Here is a 12,824-nt window from a genome sequence, read left to right as displayed (position 1 = left end):
CATGACGGAGCTCTAGAGAAGAGTGGTCACCTTGATCAGAACACTTTAGCGCCCCCCCAAAAAAGGCAGACCTTACGAGAAACAAGCAGCTTAGGTGCTACATAGTTTAGTCTATTTACAAATATGTTAGCAAATATGGATCTGAATATTCTGGTTTGGGTCTGTGGGATTTGGCGTGAGTATGGGGCATGATTTCCTAAAGGGGAGTCAAAAGTGGATAGAATAGCATAACCTAATTGGAGGAAAGGGTGGAGAGGGATGAAAAGGTAGTGCGTCCTTCTTGGACAATTTGAAGGATAGAGGTAAACCATTGGGCGAATTGAGTGGATATGTGGTCTGAAGGCTGGAGAGGAAGGGCAATGATAGTCATGTGGATGAGCGTGTAGGCGATGATAAGATGAAAGCATCTAGAGTTAGAGACAATGGTGTAACCAGGGTTTTGCCACTAGAGTGAGCAGGCAGGGTGTGGGTATTGGTGAGCATGTGGTTAAAAAGTGTGTTTGTGTGTCAGTGATTCTCATTGCTCTTCAATCAATTAATAGAATCTGCTTATAGTTGCTTCAGTCACCCTGGCATCACTAGTCACCTAAACATAAAGTGATGAAAATCATTGAATTTGATTTTTGTTGCTCTGGCATCAGTAATGCAGTGACGCAGTGAACGAAGCACGTGAATCAAATGTATTAATTCCAAATGACAATTTAAATATTAAATGGACAACATGGAAGTGCTTCAATAGTAACATCGTGTCACAAAAATGTCTTCAGGACTCTTAGGCAAATGCAGTCTATTTCCAAGAATGGAATGTCTCGACAGTAGAATCTCTAATCTCCGAATCTCTCTTGGGATGCGTTATTACTTTCTCTGCATTGCCCAGAATGCAATATAAGAGCTCTCTCAATTAACTTCTTTTGGATACTTTGGTGTTTTTGACTAGGTTTTCTATAATTACACTTCTCATATTGCCAGGGTCTCCGTTTCAAGAGGTGCCCTGGGATGCTCATGCTCCGCATCATCCACAGCCATCCAGCACCCGTTGCCTTTCCTGCCTTGCACAAAAAGTCCCTCAAACCGGATGCCAGGCATGCATCTCCAGCTCTGAGAGGATTTCCTATTGATTTCTTGGCTCATTGAGTGATGTGGTCTCCTTAGGTCTCATGCCCTTGCAAGTGATTCCGGGGTCTTTCTCCTCTACTGGCCTTATTGCTGCCTTGCGCCACTGCCTCCGATACATAACCCCCTCCAACAACCAGCGTCCTTTGTTAAAGGGTGTGCAGCCTGCTCGCAACACGCCCTTGGCCACCTCTCTCCCAGGCATCAACAAGCAGCACCACCCCTGTAGCCTCTTGCAGGTCTCCACAACTGCCTTGCCTCATCCCCCTTCCCTCATTTGTTAGAAATGAACTCCATTTACGAATGATCTCATGACTGGTTCTCACGGGTACCATGATGTTTTGCTTCTAATCCCTCATCATGAGGTATGGGAGTTTCTAAAACCTCAGGCTGCCACCTTAGATCACATTGCTGTTCTTGCCTGGTGGTGGTTTATCTGATGATGTTTGCTGGGCTTACAATGGCTGGCTGACTGACTGTTTTTCCATTTCCAGCATTGTGCATGTAACGGACCAGTCTCTTGATGGATATTTGTGATACTTAGCCAATGTATTCCCAGAAAACAGCAATTAGCTTATTGTATTACTTTCACTACAAAATCAGTAACTCAAAACAGTTCCCTATTTGCTTTCATTTCTGTTACGAAACTACTACACATTTATTCCGATCCCGCATTTAAGAGAAGGTTCTCAGCAATAAATGCCCCAAGTTGCTTTCCAACAATGATGTTATTTTCCAGGAGTACGCATCTAAAATGTAAAAAAAAAATAAAAAGCAGTACAAGGCTTTTATATTCTTTATATGCGATACCGGCTCTCCAACTTCACTCAGACAAGAGGCTTCAAACTTTAACCGATTTGTGACCAACACTGAACCATAGTAACATTTGAGAGGGAGCCGTTCACCAGACTGAGGTGCCTCGACATAACAGTTGTGAGACAGACATGGTATGAGGAAAGATGAGACAGAAAATGAACGTGTAATTTCAATAACTTGCACTGAAATTGCGGAGCCAGACATGACGCTTCAGAAGAATTCCCTGTACTAATGAACGACCAGCCGTTTCAGCAGCATCAAGAGTGTTTTTAATGATGCGCTGATTAACCAGAGTTCCTTCTGTTACTGTGGCCAATAAGCGAGTTCTTAAGGGCTCAGAACTTCCGAGGTCTTGCTGTAATTTTCCCCATTGGGCATCAGCATAACTTGCCAGTAGTATATTATTATTGGCAATCCTGGTTGAAAAAGCTGCCGAGGTTGTAATTCTCTTCCCCAGGGCATACAGCTTTTTTCCTTCCTTGTCTGGGGGTGCTTTGCTGGTTGACAGCGGAACCACCGCTCTTTTCCTTGTGGTAGTAACCACCAAGGAGTCCGGAATTGAGTGACCCCTAATGTATAATGGGTCTGACTGAGAGGGAGTAATCCGTCTCTTAACTGAGGCGAAGAGGGGAATGGTTTGGCTAGTGAGAGGTTTTTCTTTAATGATCTTTTCCACAAAATCAGTATCAGGGGTAACTTCGCCAGTCTCAATCTCGATATGCGCTGCAGCCTTTCGAAGTAGCGCATTGAAGGTGGGTTGATCATCTATTGGAGATGGATTCCTGAACGGTGTGGTCTTAGGAGAGGGAAGGTTTAAGATGTCTGTCTGTAGACTCTGTTGGTGACTGCCAGGGCTGTGAGCCACCTTCATCTGGGTCTTCCTCAAAGCCCCCCCCCCCACCCATGTCAGTGTTTTCCTCAAAACCTTCTGTTGCTGGGTCTTGTTGGTCTTCGCCATTTGAGAACTCCTCATCTTCCTGGAAGTGAGGGTCTTCCTCAGTGAGGTCATAAGTATTCATGTCCTCTTGGAGGGGGTTAAATAATCTGGGATATTTAGCTCTAGGGTCCTCCTGAAGCACCTCCCTTGGTCTTTTAGGTGTCCTATTTTCAGGAGTAGACATAAATCTGTCCAGCTTGTCCATGCATGACTGGAATCTCTCAACAGTCCAGTATGGTAAACCAGAACGGTTTGGCGGTGAAAAAGGAGGTCCCTCTGCCTCCATCCATCTAGGTCTGTCCCATAACGCAGAGGATAAGGTCCCTTCGCCTTCTGAGAAACCTTCTCGCAGGCTAGGGCCTTCTTTCGACAGCAGGAGCGATCCCTGCCTTTCTTCCGGCATCCTCGGCGCTTCCCTGGCCTTGTGAGCGGTTTTCGGCATGTCACTCGGCGTCCGTTTCTGGCCATCTTTGGAAACTATACGCGCCAAGCTCTCAACGATTAGTTTCTCCATCGAGGGTTCATCTGGCGTCGTACTGGGCGGTGCCGAGTATTTTTCGGCGACGATATCGCGCTTGCGAGGCGCGTCGCCTGATGTTTTGGTGGTAGCGCCCTTGTCTGTAGGTAGCCCCGTCGCAAGTCGCGGCTGCGGTAGGCCCGGCGTCTCCATTGGCGCTAGGGCTGTCTTCGTCTTCGACGAAGACGTGCCATGGGTTGTGTGCTTGTGTTTGTGTCTTCTGTGTTTGTCAGTGTCGCTGGGGTGTTCATCCCCATAAGCAGGGCGTGAGCCGAGCTTGTCCGGGACAGACTAGGAGCGGGAACGCTCCCTACAGGGGTGTACGACCTCCGACGCGGAGATCGGGTTGTCACCATCCTCGTCACAATCGGCGGCGCCGGCAGGTGAGGAATCAGACCTAGACATAGCGTAGGCTACCCACCTCCGGTCCTTTAAAGTCTTAGGCTTAAGAAGCTTACAGGCCGCACAGCTGTCCTCTTTGTGGTCGAGGGGCAAGCAATGGTTACACCGTTTGTGCTCGTCTTTCCAAGTGAATTTGCCCTTGCAGCGCGGGCAAAATCTAAAGGGAGTCCTCTCCATAGCTGAGGATACAGTTAGACGCGACAACGACCCCGAAGGAAAGGGAGGGTAACGAGAAAGGCATTCTCAGAAAGAACAAGAAATGTCCCACAACCCCAATCTCCCTACTGTCTTAGGCCGGCGAAGCCAGGTCACGTGTTCGGCAGCGCCGAAGGACCTCCTCCGTCGAAGACACCGCCGGCGAGTTTTTATACGACGTCGAAAGAGGGTTCTAATGTATAATGTTAAATAACGACCAAAGGGTTGAGCAAATGTTCTTGCAATTTCACTCGAGGAGCTCCCCATAAAGGCGACCAATAACTGGGCGGAAAAAAACAATCTGAGGGACCTCGACGCGCGAGGGATTGTGGGTACACTGCATGCCACTATAGGGATAGTGTTTCAGACATGCCTTGTCGACGTCCCCTTTTTGACTACGAAAAACAAAATCCAATACTCCGCAGTGACCACTGGATGTCGGACTATGCACAGCATGTGATTCTAAGCAGATTAACAAACATCAGAATCTTGAGTCCCTTAATAATAAAAATGTCAACAATATCAAAATCAAACTTCTCACTAAATAAGGGAGGCCAGACCTTTTAGTATAATATCAGTCGTTAATCGCTGCAATCCACTCCACTCAGGCTCTGATATTACATTGTCTTCCTGGGAGGAACAACGAGCGGTATAGCTCCTAATCAGGGATTAGAAAGTTTTGTTTTTGTTGCTCCGTAAGAGTTTAAACAACAGTATTCAATTAATATTAGAGGCAGAAGAATTATGTTCCCCAAGCCATTTCTTTATAGCGTGTAGAGAGATTTCCCAGTTGCCTCCCTTTTTCCACTAGGGATAGGTGTTACGCTCACCTGGCTCCCACAGAGGCGTCGATCTGGACTGGACTGCTGCGGTCTCCACCAATGTGACACGTAGGGCCGAGATGACGGACTGGACTGGCCCACCTAGCTTCGTTTGCTTGGCCTGTAGGAATATTCTTCTGCAAATGGAGAACAGGAATTAACCACCCGTGGAGTTGAGCGCAAATCCCCCCTCCCCGCTGTTCTCCCCACTGATCACCTTGGATGTCCCCTCTTATAGTCTCACCTGATGATTTGAAAAGATGAGCTCTCCCTCTCCATCCTGCATTGAGCACAGGGGCGCGTAGATAACCAGTTGCTTCACTGGCTCGAAGGAATTGGTGAGTTCCAGGACAATATTGACTCCGATATTCCCGGCAAGACGCCGTAAGTATGTAGTTCGTAAGAGTTCAAATGCCTGACTTTCACTCTTGTCCGATTCCTTGCAGGTTGCAGCTTCACCCTACTGAAGAGTTCCTCGTGGCAACCGGTAATATTCTGGTAAGGATTTGTATTATCCAACACAGTTTGATAAAATAATGTCCAGATGTAACCTGTTGCTTTCTCCCTTATTCAGGCACTGAGAGAAAGTATGAAGTCTCAGGGAATAATGCCTCCGGAGGTAAGATCAGGTAAGTCTTTTGTGGTGAGGAGGGTTCCCCTTGTTAGTCCCTTTGTTTCACCTTGCTGTCCTTTTGTTTCCCCTTACGGGCCGGGGTTCGGCTATGCTGCAGTGGAAGCTGCGCCGACCCGTGAAGAGGAATAGTACCCCCGGTGGTAAAATCAGGTAAGTCTATGGGGGGTATTCATCCGTGTATTCCCTTGGCTCACCTTGCTGTTCTCGTCTTCTCCTTAGGTGCCGGAGTGCGGCGGGAACATGCAGGAGGATTCGATGAAATGTGAAGATACTGCGAAGGCCAGTGAGTTCAGTGTGGCGCTGCAGCAGGCGAGGCGACGCGCATAAAATAACTTCTTTCTTCCAGCTCGAAGGCGCGATGGATCGGGAATTCAGGTAAGGATCAAAGGTATTGCTCTTGTTCTAACCTTTTCTCCTTCTTTCTCCCTTTTTCTAGGAGCTCCAAACTCGAGGCGGGCGTGGCAGAAGACTGGATGCAGACTTGCAGGCACAGTGAGCGTTACGCTGCTGGATGCAGAATAACGCGAAGCGTGTGCTGCTCTTCGGGCGTGGTTTAAATAGCCTCCAAAGTAGTCCCAGGTAAGTATTCCTCCCCAGCCCCACCCGAGTAGAAAAATAGTCCCTAGGTAAAATAGTCCCTTCCAAGCCTCTTTTGGCTTGGAGCTCTTGCAGCATGGTCTGCATCAGGTAAGTTTTAATCTATGAGCCTGGCGCCTATGGCGCCAGGAATGACTCCATATGAGCCTGACGCCATAGGCGCCAGGACTGCACCCAAATAGCCCCTAGCAGGGGTTGTTGGGCTTGCTTGGGGTAACTTGATGCCTGCTTCCGAGGTTGCTGGACTTGCTCTGGGTCCCCAGGGGTAGGCATCATGACAATAGGGTTGCATCAACACTCTGGTCCGATGATAGACCCTTCTTTTGTTATGAAATAGACTATCAAAAGGGCCTTTATTTTCCCAAAATATTCATTAGCAGCCTGAAATCCCAAGTATGATGGACCAGTCATTCCAACAAAGAGGACACCTTATTAGCGACATGTCTGGTCAATCTCATTATATTCTGCTCTGTCCATACTATGCAGTTGCCCTGGTTGTTGGTTACCTTAGTGTCAATGTATTTCAAATTACTGAAATAATTCAACATCAGTGACTGAAGAAAGGCATGATCGCTAAACTCAGTCAAGACAGTCCAGGACGAAAGATGGAAAGAGGAAACACGCCCATTAGTCCAACTAGTGCAAGATAGGTTGTTCCAATGGCCCTTTTTGTTTAAGCACACCAAATCGTAAGCGCCAATTAGAGCACCCCATTTTAAACGCCTGACCATCTGCTTTCTATCCTTCTTATTAGAGTCAGCATCTGCAATATCAGCAGGGTGAGTATAAAAGGATGGAGAATGTAAATCCCCAGCTAAAATTACCATCCCATGAGGGCATCTTCTGACCAGGATGCAAATAGTCCATCAACAGTACACTGGATAGGGTTAGAACAGATATCATCTGAAGGGTCGTATATGTTCACTATCAATATTTGTGCATGTAGGCATTTAGGGTCCCTAATTACAGCAGATAATACATGAGGCGTAATGTGGCCAGATAGAAAAGCTTCCAATTCAAATTGTGCCCATCACCAATGGCAAGACTGCCAATCGGACAGCCTGTAGATTTGCGCACTGCAGGACGACAGAGGATTTGGTATCCATCAATATAAAATTCTTTAATAAGCCAGGTTTCTTGAAGCAACAGAACTTGCTAGTAGTCATAAGAATGACCCTCTGGGTGTATCAAAAAAGTACTATGTCCTCTAGTATTCTAACAGAGCCAATCAATACAGTTTAGAGGATAAGTGAATTATTTTTGGTACTCCAGGTGTCATATCCAATGTGCCACCTGCTTTTGTTCCACCACCATCTCCCTGCTACTATCTAGAGAAGCACGAAGACTAGATCTTTTAGTGGACAAGTTGTTTAAAGGAGCAGTGGGGTCAAAATTGGAGGTCACAGCATTAATATGAAGTATATTAGTTGATGTTACAGTGTATTTCCTGCATACAGTGAGTTAGAAGACAAGCCTATTGCATTCAGAAATGCAGGTACTCCGAAGGGCGACAACCACTGGGGATATGAATTCAATAAGGGCCCAGTTGGAAGGACTATATGCGGCAGGCAATTCAATGTGCAGCACACCCCCCCTAATATCAGAAATACATGGGATTTTATGCCACAAATCGAGAAAAAAGAGCTATTAAGGAAGGGGCTCTCCATGTGGGGATTGAGGTCTTCAAGTTTAACCCATTTTCCAAATGGGAGCACCCCGCCCTGTTCTATTCCATAGGAAGGAAAGATAGGTGAAATTTCAGGAAGTCATGAGAGCATGACTTGGTCTGTGGCTATGCAAGCATTGCACTAGACCAGGCTGTCGAGTCCTTGAGACCTACTAGAAACTATGCGGAGGGTGGGCTCTTCTGGGAGTTATTCGCATAATGAATGCATAAAAAAATTAATGAAAAAGCAAGGGGATGATACTTCTCCAATGCAGTCTAATGTAGTTTTGAGAACACTCGCACCTCCTTAAGATACCTCAACTTTGAGTGCTTCCCTTCAGGGCAGTTGCACAGTTGAGTTGGAAGGCAGATCGCTACATGCCAATCCTCGAAAAACCAAGGCAATGTATTTTGCTAGCAGCTATAAAGGTCTACATTCAAAAGAGAAAACCTAAGGTCAACAAAAGTACTAAGGACCAAAATTCGACAAAAATAAAGGAAACTGTTCGAGAAGGCGATGAAAAGGTGCCCATTCCAAGGTCATATCGGTGGAGACCCCCTAAAAAATAAAAACAGAGTTAAACGTCAAAGGGGTTGCTTTTTGGCAGACATTCAAACTAATGCAATTCTAAAAACAGTTAGGAAGGTTGTGTTAGCCATCCTATTTAAGGTAAACTCTTTTGGATGTCAACCTTTGTACATGTAACCATGTATTCTTGGCTGTCACTTTGACCGTTCTGAATTGAATATCCCTGGAGGCATATACTACAAAGACATTAGCACAGAACAAAGACCACCAGCAGTCATGTTGCCTCAGAGACCAACAAAAGCAAATGACTATCTGTTTAGAAGATCCTGACCATGCTTAGACCCCCAGAGATCCACCACCTCATGGTAGGAGTCCTATTTGCGTAGTGGGGTGGGCGACAGAATTGGGGAGGACTTTGAATGGGCTTGGCGGGCTAGTCCTGCTTTTCTGCTTTTGGTCTGTCACTTTTTTTATCTTCAAAATCTGGCCATCCTAGCCTGGGTGACCCTTGCTGGTTTTGCATTTTTCTTATAGATTTTTATTTTCTATCAGCTTTGACTTTTCTTTATTTCAACATCTGTTTAGTGGACCAGCCCTTCATCCCATGCAGTTTTCTGGAATCCCCCTCCTCACCCCCCCTTTGCACCGCCATTTCCCCAATCCCATTGTTCTCACCCAGTGCTTTGTTTTCCTTACATTTCTTTCCATGCACAAATCTCTTGATATGTGCTGGTCACCCGTATTTCTTTTACTCTGACATGACACTCGTTCAGTAAGCCAGGGAAGGCATTATCCCGGAACAAGACAGAGCTGTGCCCACATTCCATGTAGACCCTCCCTCCCCCCTACCTCCAGTTGAGGAAGCTCTGCCCCCGTTTGCAGCAAATCTACTGAATGCTGTGTTTCAGACACAGCATTCAGGAAACTGCTGTAAGTTTCAGCGTTCCAAGCTTCGACGACTGGGGCAGGAGGGATCTCCGGTTTACACAGAGCAGCGCTTGCTGCATATTGCCGCTCTGCTGAAAGGATAGAGACAGTGTCTCTATGCGTGCAGCTGACTTCACAGACTGCCTTTGACAATTGTCCTTGCTCAAGAGCACCAGGCAAGCTTAATTTCATAACGGTCTAACCCTTAACAGGCACTGTTAAAAAAAGCAATCGTGGTTATCACAAGGAGTACAGGATACGTAAAGGAAGTTATTGAGCAGCCGTTCCAAACCTAAAAAGTCTTGAGCGTCTGAACTGTAAGCAAGGAAGCAAACTGACAGAATTGTGTTAATCAGCAAAGCATAAAAGAAGAAAGGCATGACTTAAGTTATTAGTATTTTCAGCACCCATCAGCAATTGTCATGGCCTCGTACCACTAAACAGAAAGCACGTAATTGCACATATCATGGTTCCAGTACAACTGGGTCCCAGCAACATACGCACATTTTCCTCCCCCTCTCCGGTTCTTACAGCGATGCCGCTGCTAGACGCCACCACAACTCATCACTGGACCGCCCGTGGGATTGCAAAGAAAATTGACCCTCTTTACTCAGCCTTTCAAATCGATGGTTCTCCAATCACAGACTCTCCCCTTCGTCAAAACTCTTGGGGTATACCTCGACGCCACGCTATCCATCACAAGTCAGGTCAACGTCAGAGCCTCAACAGTCTATTCAACTAAACTACTAAAAGACACCAGACCATTCCTCTCGAGTGACAGTTGCCCAATGATTGCCCGGGCTGTAGTGGGCACCAGGCTTGACTATTGCAATGTTCTCTTCGAGGGGACATCGACCCAAAAGATAAAGAAACACTAGATCATTCAAAATAATACCCTGCGTGCCACCTTTAACATCCCTAGATCGGAACACATCTCAGCTACCCGCAGAGCAGCTCACTGGCTACCGGTCACCGAGAGAATAGTGTTCAAGACGCTCTCTATGACCCACAAGTGCATCGCCAAATCTGCTCCCCCATACCTGGTGCAAAAAAAATATGTTCTCGGCTAGGCCCACCAGAACCCCATACACTCAGAGATTGGTGCAGCCTAAGTTCAAACGCACCAAAGCTGGTGGCACCTGTTTTCCAGTCATTGCGGGCAAGCATGTTATGTTAAAGGATATTATTACTGTGCACTATCGGCACTGTAGTGGTCCCCTGGCGCTCTGGCCGATCTGAGAAGGAAAGAAGGTGGGGTGGGGTGGGTTGTAAGGTTGTGCGGGAAAAACAACAACAAAAAAAAGAGCAAGAGAGCTGTGATGTGTTGTTGGCAGCCTCAGTTCGGTTAACAGCGTCCGCTGAGCTTAGGTGTGCTTTTCGGTCGGTAGCGGTCATGTGTTGTTGTGCAAGGCTGTGTGTTATGTCTTGTTGCAATGTAGTGCAGTGCGTGCAGTTTGTAGTGCTTTGGAGGTGTGGTTCTGTAGAGTGCGAGAGGTGCATGCAAAGAGGTGGGATTGTTTAGTGGGGTTGGTTAGTGGCATCGCTATTTGGAAGCGACGTCTGTTAATCCTCACAATCCTGTCTAGTTGTGGCGCAATGCTAATCTTTACCATTCTATCTAGATGTGATGCAAACTGACATTCACAATTCTGTCAGGATGTGACACGAACTAATCTTTACAATTCTAGCTGGATGTGATGCAAGCTAGTATCACAATTCTGCCTAGTTGTGACGCAATGCTAATCTTCACAATTCTGCTTGGTTATGATGCAGGCTAGTATTACAGTTCTGTCTAGATATGATGCACGCTAATCTTCACAATTCTTTCTAGATATGACACTGGTATTACATTTCTGTCTAGATATGACTTAATGCAAATCTTAACAATTCGGTCTACTTGTGACACTTGCTCAGATTCAATTTTAACTGGACTAGATAGCACAGATTATAGCCTACATAGTTGTGAGATATTGCTCACTAATAGTTATCTTGATGCAAGAGATCTGGCATAATCAGTCTATCTGGCACAAACAGGCTAAATGTGAAATCCCGCTATCTGGTACAATCAGGCTGAATGCAAAATGCTATCTGGCATAATCCGGCTAAATGTGAAATGGTGCTATCTGGCACAATCCGGTTATCTGGTACAGTCAGGTTATCGGTGACAATGAGGCTCAATGTTAATATTATGTTAAAGGATATTTATACCGCACACTATCAACGTTTGAGTGGTCCTTTGGCTCTCTGGCCTTTCTGAAAGTTCAGAGGTTGGAATCGGTTGGTGGGTGTGGCAGGATAAAGGTAGAGCGAGATTAGAGGTGTTCTGTTGGCAGCTTCAGTTCGGTTAGCACAGTTCACTGAGCATAGGTGCGGTTTCCGGATCTGTGGGCTCCCATGTGCTGCTGTGCGGTACCAAGTGTGGTTTGTTATTTTGTTGCAGTGAAGTCCTTGCGGTTTGGGGTGCAGGAGAGTGGTTGTGTTTGTTTAGTGTTTGAGAGGTGTGTGCCAAGAGTTGAGGTTTAGCGGTTGGGTTAGTGGGGTTATCTCATGCTTTCAGGCATTTGTCTTGTCTTTCTTTCTATGGTCTTGCTGTCTGTTGGAGCATTCCCCTGTGGTTCATTCGCCCGGTTCTGTATGAGGCGGCGTCCTTTATCTGAGGCTGTCTAGTGCTTCGTGGGAGGGACAGGAGGCAAGGGCCTTCCCCACCCAGGTTTGAGATTGCTAAGGTTATGTGTTGTGTGGTCGTAAGAGTGCTCTGTCTAGCATAGTCTCCCATTTGTTCCAAGGGGTTGGTCCCCTCCCTACAAGTTCTAAGCACTCCCTCTCCTGTCGGGTGTTACTTAGCATTTATTGCTCCTTCATCTCTAGCAACAGTCCCTGTCCTTTGGGTTGAGCCAAGCGATGGGGCCTGGCTTTGGAGGTCCCGGATTCATTTTGGTTCTGTGGCAAAGACCCAGGTTTTGAGTAGTTTCCTGAATTTTTGGTGGTCTGTTGTATTTCAGATGTCTTTCGGGAGGGTGTTCCAAGTTTATTCTGCCAGGTGAGAGAAGGAGGATCCCCCTAGCCTTTTCCTTGAGTAAGGTTGTGGTTCAAGGCAGATGTCGTTGCATGAGCCGAGTGTTCTGGTCGGTTGGTAAATCGTTATTTTCTTTTGTAGGAATTCTGCTCCTTGGTCATGGATTGGATTGCAACGCTTTCCCCCCGAACTAAGAGTGGAGGAATCCTATTGGGTCTTCCGTAAATCACTAAAGACCTTACTGTATATCCAACCGGCTGACCCTGCCGCCTACTGATTGTACCCTGAAGTTACCACCTTCGTACTCTTTTGTAACTATGTATGCTGTTTTTGTTCCTTTGGCCCCAGGCTTCATATAACTTTCTCTCTAGCACCCAATATTTTGTCCATGGACATAAACAAACCGTTGTGTTATGGTATGCATGGGGGGGGGGGGGGGTCAACAGCACTATGAGATGTGGTAACTCATCATATGCATACGATTTGAAAAGTGAATATACAAATATTCTGGGCATTTGGTACCAAAAGGGATATGTTTTGAGAACGCTTTGGACTAGGTAAGCTCGAGAAGTGCAAGCCTTGGCAGAAGAGCTAAATGATCGGCAAATGTGATTAAGCGCATTGAGTCTTGACCTAGGGTGCTGTACTTTTGTC

General features: G+C 46.4%; 1 protein-coding gene across 3 annotated transcripts in view; it reads right to left on the bottom strand.

The window, feature by feature from the left end:
• Nucleotides 1–12,824, bottom strand: part of JARID2 (jumonji and AT-rich interaction domain containing 2) — a 1,398,385-nt gene that overhangs the window by 718,091 nt on the left and 667,470 nt on the right. The window lies entirely within an intron of this gene.

The sequence above is a fragment of the Ambystoma mexicanum genome, chromosome 5p (genome assembly GCF_040938575.1).
Source record: "Ambystoma mexicanum isolate Mex_15411 chromosome 5p, UKY_AmexF1_1, whole genome shotgun sequence".
NCBI classification, from domain to species: domain Eukaryota; kingdom Metazoa; phylum Chordata; class Amphibia; order Caudata; family Ambystomatidae; genus Ambystoma; species Ambystoma mexicanum.
Note: the sequence above shows the minus strand (reverse complement) of the source record. Positions and strands in the feature narration are given on the sequence as shown.